Source organism: Rutidosis leptorrhynchoides, chromosome 3 (assembly GCF_046630445.1).
Source record: "Rutidosis leptorrhynchoides isolate AG116_Rl617_1_P2 chromosome 3, CSIRO_AGI_Rlap_v1, whole genome shotgun sequence".
Taxonomy (NCBI): domain Eukaryota; kingdom Viridiplantae; phylum Streptophyta; class Magnoliopsida; order Asterales; family Asteraceae; genus Rutidosis; species Rutidosis leptorrhynchoides.
In genome coordinates, this window is record NC_092335.1 from 206,128,009 (window position 1) to 206,136,729 (window position 8,721).

Below are 8,721 nucleotides of genomic sequence, written 5' to 3' on the forward strand. Positions count from 1 at the left end.
AAACTGCAAAATGTTAACACTTCCCCCAATGATTGTTTCATTCGATGTTCATTACGGAGGTGATTTCCGTAATCAAATGAAGGAATATAAGTGGCGCGACAGTATTTCGTTTGAAGATATCGACATTCGTGATGTTGGTTTACAAGACTTGCTATCCTTTCTGAAGGAAAAAGTTCCGTGTGAGTTCATGTCTGTGTTCTTTTATAAAGACGATTATGATGCGGATTGTAAGGCAAGTTTTCTGTGTACCGATGATCAATGGTACTTTATAAAAGATACCATTGAAGATCGTGGTAAACGCATTTCTTTGTATGCGGTTCTTGAAGATGAAGAGACGTTGGGTTATCGTTACCTCGATGAATCAAATGAAGCAGCAGTTGAGGCATCAAGAGAAATACCGATGTCTCCAGAGTACCTCACGGATGGTGAAATGACTGGTGAACGCTACTTTGCAGATAACAATTGACGACGACGAGTAGTTTGATTGTAATCTTTTAATTTTTAATTGTCGTGATGTTTTAATTTTTAATTATTGTAATTTCAGTGTTGTTGTCGAGTTTTATATCTTCCTTTATGTTTCGGAGCTCTTCGTCTTTTTAATCTCTTCTCGATCTCTAGTAAAACGAGTAATGGTCTAGAATTTATAAGTATGAAGTTTCGAATGAATTTAATGTTATAATCAAGAAAGAACGTAATAATACGATTTGATTAGTCAAATTACCAGAATCATTGAGAGTAGAGCTATCAAGAATATACTTTCTTGATATGTTCAGAAGTTAATTAGAATGAAAGAGTTATGTAACATGACACATGATGGTGGTATGATCTACTGTGAACCATCATGTCCCATTAGAACTCAGCATGACTTACTATAATATAATCACGTTGATCAAGTGTCATTATATTATACTAACTCATGCATCAGTTCCCAACATTACTTCAATAACATTCATATTTTAAGCTCGAAAGTTTACAGAATATAGAAACTAACAGTTTCTATATGATGTAACACTGATAGCACAAAGAGATAAATGATTTCAGATAGTATTAGTTATGAAAATATATTCAGAAATATCGAGGATATTTATAATGAAAGATACGATAATATCTTTGAATATCTAAGATCAGAGGATGATGGAGACTATTGTCTGCAAGGGTTTAGAGTAATGAGCAAAATATGCACTAAAGACTTCAGCAGACATTGAATCATTTAGATTCTTTGAAGTCAAACTTATTCTTTGTGATTTGTCCACGGTTTTCTTCAAAGTTTCGCATAATCTGCTTTTCGGTACTAGATTTTCTATTGAATGTTTCCAATATAATGATACACAGGAAGCACGAAGAGGTATATAATTTCGAACGAGAATATTTATGAAAATATCCTCAGAAATATCGAAGATGTTGATGATGATATTTTGGAATTTCTAAGTTCGATGGTTGATGGAGAAAGATTTTCTGCAAGATTTTAACATGACTTCGGAGCAAGATATTCTCTAAAGATTTCAACGGATCCAGAATTATCTGGATTCTTTGAATATAGGGTATGATCCTTGTATTTGTCCTTGGTCTCCTTCGTGGTTAACTCTATCCGTTTTCCAGTTCCAACGTTTCTGAGCTTTTCCAACATATTATTCTTTATCATCAAACTTCCGATGATTAAAGTCATTTACGGTTGTCTATGGTTTCTGCTGCTTCATTCAGCTTTTTCAACATTCAGAGTATTGATTTGTGACTGAGTACTTTTCAGAATGAAAGATCATAATTCTAAGAGATAAATGTTATATGGATACATATAACTGTTGATGTAGATATGCTGTGAGTTTTCAAAGTACTGATAGTTGATTCCCGGTAATTGGTATGGCAGTATTCGTTACAAGATGCGGATGGGTATATGATAGGGTTTCAATGAATAAATATAATGATTTATCAGAGAGATTTACACCAAGAAGCAACGAGGTTGCTGGTACGTCTACTGGTAATATAGTGGAATATAAAAGAATTCTCCGGTATCAAAAGGGTAATCGTATATATCAGGATTATAGTAAGGTTACTTCGAATGAAAAGTCGAAGTTGACTTGCTGGAGCTGTGAAAAAATTGGCTACTTTGAAAAGGGATCGTAAAGTTATTTTTGCTAATAAATGCCAAAGGATCTGACGCGGCTACGTGTTAAACTTTTACTCAGTTGCTGAGAGTTTCTCTGGTGCATAACTATATGCATAAATCTTTCCTTCCGTAGATGGAGTGCGGTTGATTCATCCTATCGATTGAGGTGTTTTCAAAAAATCATGAAAGGTTTGAACGCAGATTGTAATCGTGAAGATACAAATGATGTTTAAGACGAAATCAAGTGGCAACTTGAAGAATTGTTTAGTTTCATATATTATAATCAATATTTTAATTCATTTTAATTGTCCAACTTTATTAGTCCACAGTCGATAGTCCACAGTTGACAGTCCAATAATTCATATATAGTTTAATATATAATATTCGAATTAATTAATACGTGTCGTGACCCGTATACGTCTCAGACTCGATCACAACTCAAACTATATATATATATATATATATATATATATATATATATATATGGGTCGATATGATATGTCAAAACCTTGTATACGTGTCCCGATATTTAAAATGCGTAAAATAAATAACAGAAATTAAATGACGATAAATAAAGTGCGTAAAGTAAATGACAGAAATTAAATGAGGATAAATAAAGTTGCGAGAATGTAAATTGCAATAATTAAATTGCGATAAATAAAGTGTAATCAGTTAGCTGGGAACAATTAGTTAGGAACAGTTAGCGTGGATTCTTAATAAAATTTCTTATAGTTAATTTGTTTGTTTCTAACAAATTTTATTTTGTCAAATGTTTCCTTCATTATGCCACTTGATTTTTCTTGATAAATAAAAATCCAAATATGAAATTGTATGAATACGATTATTCTGTGGTGAACGGATTTGTATATCGGTGGACGTAAGTAGGATAGTAAACAACTGTTGAATTAGATTCGAAGAATGTACAGTGTAACTTATTAATGTGAAATCAAAATATTCCTCGGGTATTACCTACCCGTTAAAATATTTTCATCATTAAAAGTTTGTACAAAAAAAATTTTAATTACAATCTTTATGAAAAAATATATATATATACATATATATTTTCTTCAGATATAATCATTGATTTAATGAGTTAATATGATATTAAACTCATTTGGTTTACCATTAGAACTAGAATACATAATCTCTAAAACATTTAGAGATTACTTAATCGTCATGAAGAACGAAGATAATCGATGTAGAACGATACGTAGAACGATGATTATACTCGAGGTACATAATGAGATGTTGAGGCATGGATTGTTGATGGTACTGGTGCTGTTATTGATTGTACTGTTGGTGTCAGTGATGTTGCTGAAGCTGGTACATTTTGCACCATATTTTCCGAATTGATTATTGGAACGCGAAGTTCGTTGACTTATTACTTCAGAATGATTGTCGATCGAAACGAGCGGATGAATAAGGTTCAGAATTGTGGATAGAATATAATCTTGTCGAGTTACCCTGGAATGAGACTGAAAATGGTGTCTCGAATAGGTTCGCTGGTAAACGCTTCAGGTTCATTGTCAAGAGGTGAATTCGGTTGGTGAAAGGGATTGCCTTCTGCGCGTTTCCATTAATTAAGTCGACTACGAACCCATCAGATGAATTGATAATGGCTGATTGGTTGATTCATGTCGATGACGCTGTTTTCGGAGCTTAGGTGAACATCTATGTCGGAATAGCTGTCGGAATAACTATCGTAATAGCTATCGGAATCCGAGGGACGCGAACTGGTTGCAGAATTCATCTCGTACGATTAGATGAAGGATTTTCGATAAGAAATATATTATAAGATGTAGATTAGTACCCTGCAATACATAATTTACATATGCATATATACTACTAAAATCCCATAAGTTACGGAGGAATCTACGGAAGTTATCAGGCAAAGTTACAGTAACAGATACGCTAAGATATGAAGTAGCAGATACGCTAAGATATGAATTTTGTCTATACACTATTCATGCAATCATTGCAGTAAGATGTGTCTAGACTAAGAATGATAAGTAGGTAATTTTCCTAAGGATGATAAGCAGATGATTTCCGACACGAAATGATAAGCCAAAACTTTTGACATGCAGACACGGTCGAAGTCCAGACTCACTAATGCATCCTATCGAGTTATCTGTTAGACACACTAATGCAGACCTGGTTCGCTAAGACCACCGCTCTGATACCAACTGAAATGACCCGTCCTAATCCATCCGGACGAAGTCCATATCGATTACAAACGATTCACAACAGTTGATTACATCGCGAGGTAATTGACCTCTATATGTTAAATTTTACAAACATTGCATTCGTTTTTAAAAGACAAACTTTCGTTACATCGACAGTTGACAGGCATGTAAAGCATTTCATAATATATCCAAATATAATTGACTTAATAATAATCTTGATGAACTCAACGACTCGAATGCAACATCTTTTGAAATATGTCATGAATGACTCCAAGTAATATCTCTAGAATGAGCAAATGCACAGCGGAAGGTTTCTTTAATACCTGAGAATAAACATGCTTTGAAGTGTCAACCAAAAGGTTGGTGAGTTCATTAGTTTAACATAAATAATCATTTCATAATTTTAATAGACCACAAGATTTCATATTTCCATTTCTTATAAACATACGTCCCTGATAAGGCTAAAAAGGAACATATATTTCATAGCATTATTCCCCAAGAAAGACAAGATTTTAGTTGCAATTGTTCCATTTTCAAGTGATATTCGTTTATATTAAATAAGTGCGAAGACAAAAGGCAGATTCGACAAATTGAAGACAAAAAGGTCCAAAAAGCTCAAAAGTACAAGATACAATTAAAAAAGGTTCAAATTATTGATGAAGAACGTCTAAAAATGACAAGAGTACAAGTTACAAAACGCAAAGTACACGATATAAAATAGTACGCAAGGACGTTCGAAAATCCGGAACCGGGACATGAGTCAACTCTCAACGCTCGACGCAACGGTGTAAAAATTACGAGTCAACTATGCACAAGAATAAAATATAATATTTAAATAATTCATAATAAGAATAATATTAAATAATAAAAAGTTGTTAATTGAGCATAGTTCAGGGGTCGTAAGCGAAAATTCAATTTAACATTTTGCCTATATAAGGCAACGTATTACGATCAATTAAAGACACCATTTTCTATCCTAAATCCCTTTTCTATATCTAATATCAATATCTATAATTCTCTATCATAATGTTAATGTAATAAGATATAACAATAATCTTAATTTTAAGTTTAAATTATGATAATAATAAGATTTATGATAGAGATCGTTTGAGTATGTAAGTCGAAATTCTGTCCGTGTAACGCTACGCTATTTTTAATCATTGTAAGTTATGTTCAACCTTTTTATATTAATGTCTCGTAGCTAAGTTATTATTATGCTTATTTAAAACGAAGTAATCATGATGTTGGGCTAATTACTAAAATTGGGTAATTGGGCTTTGTACCATAATTAAGGTTTGGGCAAAAGACCGACACTTGTGGAAATTGGACTATTGACTATTAATAGATGGGGGGTATTGTCTAATTGAGTGACAACTCATTGGAGTCTGTCGAACCTATCTTCAAATTAATTATCCTAATAATTAATAATGATTATGGTTGTCCTATTTAGTGATGTTCATATGGAATCTATTATAATCATTTAATTAATTATTCGGGTTGGGTAATTGATTATTCAAACTGATCAAGTGGGTAAATTAATATTCATATCTAATCAAAACAGGGGTAGATTACATACAGTGATAACTGGTGTAATTGTTGACAGAAGTGATAACTACGTCACAGTTTAAATCCTTAATTAGTTGGAATATTTGACTTCGGGTATAAGGGTAATTTGACGAGGACACTCGCACTTTATATTTATGACCGATGGACTATTATGGATAAAAACCAGATAGGTATCAAATAAACCATGACAAAGGATAATTAACCCGAGTAACAATTAATTAAAATCAAAACGTCAAACATCATGATTACGGAAGTTTAAATAAGCATAATCCTTTTATTTCATATTCTATCGCAATTTTATTTATTGTTATTTTATTTATCGTCATTTATTTATTTTACGCACTTTAATTATTGTCATTTATCTTTACGCTTAAAAATATAAAATCGACAAACCGGTCATTAAACGGTAAAAACCCCCCTTTTATAATAATATTACTACTTATATATATATATATATATATATATTTACATAAATATAGTTTTATAAAAATATAGTACGTAATCACTAGCTCCCTGTGGAACGAACCGGACTTACTAAAAACTACACTACTCTACGATTAGGTACACTGCCTATAGTGTTGTAGCAAGGTTTAGGTATATCCCATCCGTAAATTAATAAAACTTGTGTCATATTTTGTAGTATTTCCTAGTAAAAATAATAGTATTTTCGTACACCACGTGCAACACATCAGTCCCATGCATAGAGACAAAAATATCATTCATATGGATTGAACACCTGGTAACCGACATTCACAATATGTATATAAGAATATCCCCATCATTCCAGGATCCTCCTTCGGACATGATATAAATTTCGAAGTACTAAAGCATCTCGTACTTTGGATGGGGCTTGTTGGGCCCGATAGATCTATCTTTAGAGTTCGCGTCAATTAGGGTGTCTGTTCCCTAATTCTTAGATTACCAGACTTAATAAAAAGGGCATATTCGATTAGATAATCCAACCATAGAATGTAATTTCGATTACTTGTGTCTATTTCGTAAAGCATTTATAAAAACAGCGCATGTATTCTCAGTCCCAAAAATATATATTGTAAAAGCATTTAAAAAGGGAGTAATGAAACTCACGCATATAAATATTATAAAAACAGTTAATAAAGCATTTGCATGTATTCTCAGCCCAAAAATGTAATGAGTAAAAAGGGAGCAAATGAAACTCACCTAATGTATTTTGTAGTAAAAATACATATGACAATATTAGACAAACTGAACAATGCAGGGTTGGCCTTGGATTCACGAACCTATATCATTTGTATATATATTAAAACATATACTTGAAATCAAATAAATTTATTTATTATATCCTAATTTATATATTATATATTTAATTTGTGTTTATATTCATACTAGTTAATGATTATATAGTTATATTAATGTATCCATACTTGTTTAATGTTGTATTTAAAAATCGATAGTCTGTTATTTGTTAGTATTTATATAAATAATATTAGTAAGTTTGATATGTGTAATTATGTGAAATTTAATATAATTATAGTATACGTAATAAGTATATTTTATGTACAAAATATTTATCTGTTTAAAAAGTTAGTTTTCGAGATTTTTAATAATAATATTACTAATCATATTATTTAATAATAATGCCTATTTGATAATAATATTAATAATAACAATAATAATAACAATAATTATAATTGTAACTAGAGTTATGATAACGATAATAATAGTTGGTAACTACTACTTACCTTAGCGGTAAAACCAATAATAACTAATATTCATAATACTAATACTAATAGAAAATTTTATTACCTAGTGATAACAACAATAATAACAAAAATGATAAGTATAATAATAACAATGATAATAATAATAATAATCATAATAATAATAGTAATAATACTTAAATGATAAATTTGGTAGTTATTAATAATACTTGTAATAATAATATGATAAAAATTTTAATAATTTTTAATAACGATAATAATAATAATACTTAAGGACAATAATAAAATGATAACATTATCAATGATAATAATATTTATAAGTCTAGTAATAATGATAATGATAATAATAATTATATTAAGGATAATCATAATATTAATGTTAATAATAGCATTATTTATTATAACAATAACATTACTAGTAATAATAACACAATACAACAATAATTTATAATAATAATAATAATAATAATAATAATAATAATAATAATAATAATAATAATAATAATAATAATAATAATATTAAAACTACCTTAGGAAGGAGCTAAAGAAAATATCATGACCCGGCCTGGAATCGAACCTGAGACCACTCGTTAACCCGACACACCCCTAAACCGTCTCTCTGTCTCTTGCTTTCTGTTCTTTATATGATCCCAATTATTATTAAACCGTATTATTCTGTTTCTCTAATTTTCCTTCTTCTTCATCCCTTAACTAGTCGACCAGAGATCAAATCAAAGTATAATTAAGTTTTAACGTCTGTTTTACATTGTAATTGGAAACAGAAACGTTTATTGATTCATTACTTGGATAAAAAAAATATAAATGTTTATAACCTGTGCTGCAGTTCGTCGGTTAAAGAACACAAAAAAAATTAATGATTTTGATATTGAAGCATTTTGAGATCTTGAACCCTTCACGAATTATTTTCTAAATCATCATCTGATTGCAATAGAAGCATCAATTTAACCTAAATATCATCATAAAACTTGAATTTGATTTAAGAACAATTATTGACTTTTTAAGGACAAAACTTTGACCTTTAGAATTCGACTTTAATTTAGTGAATTGAGCATTGAAACTTTGCAGAAAGACTTAATAATAGATTCCTAACATAACTACATTTTTAGTTTTTGAGATTTCATTCGAATTCAAAGTTTTGGAAAAATTA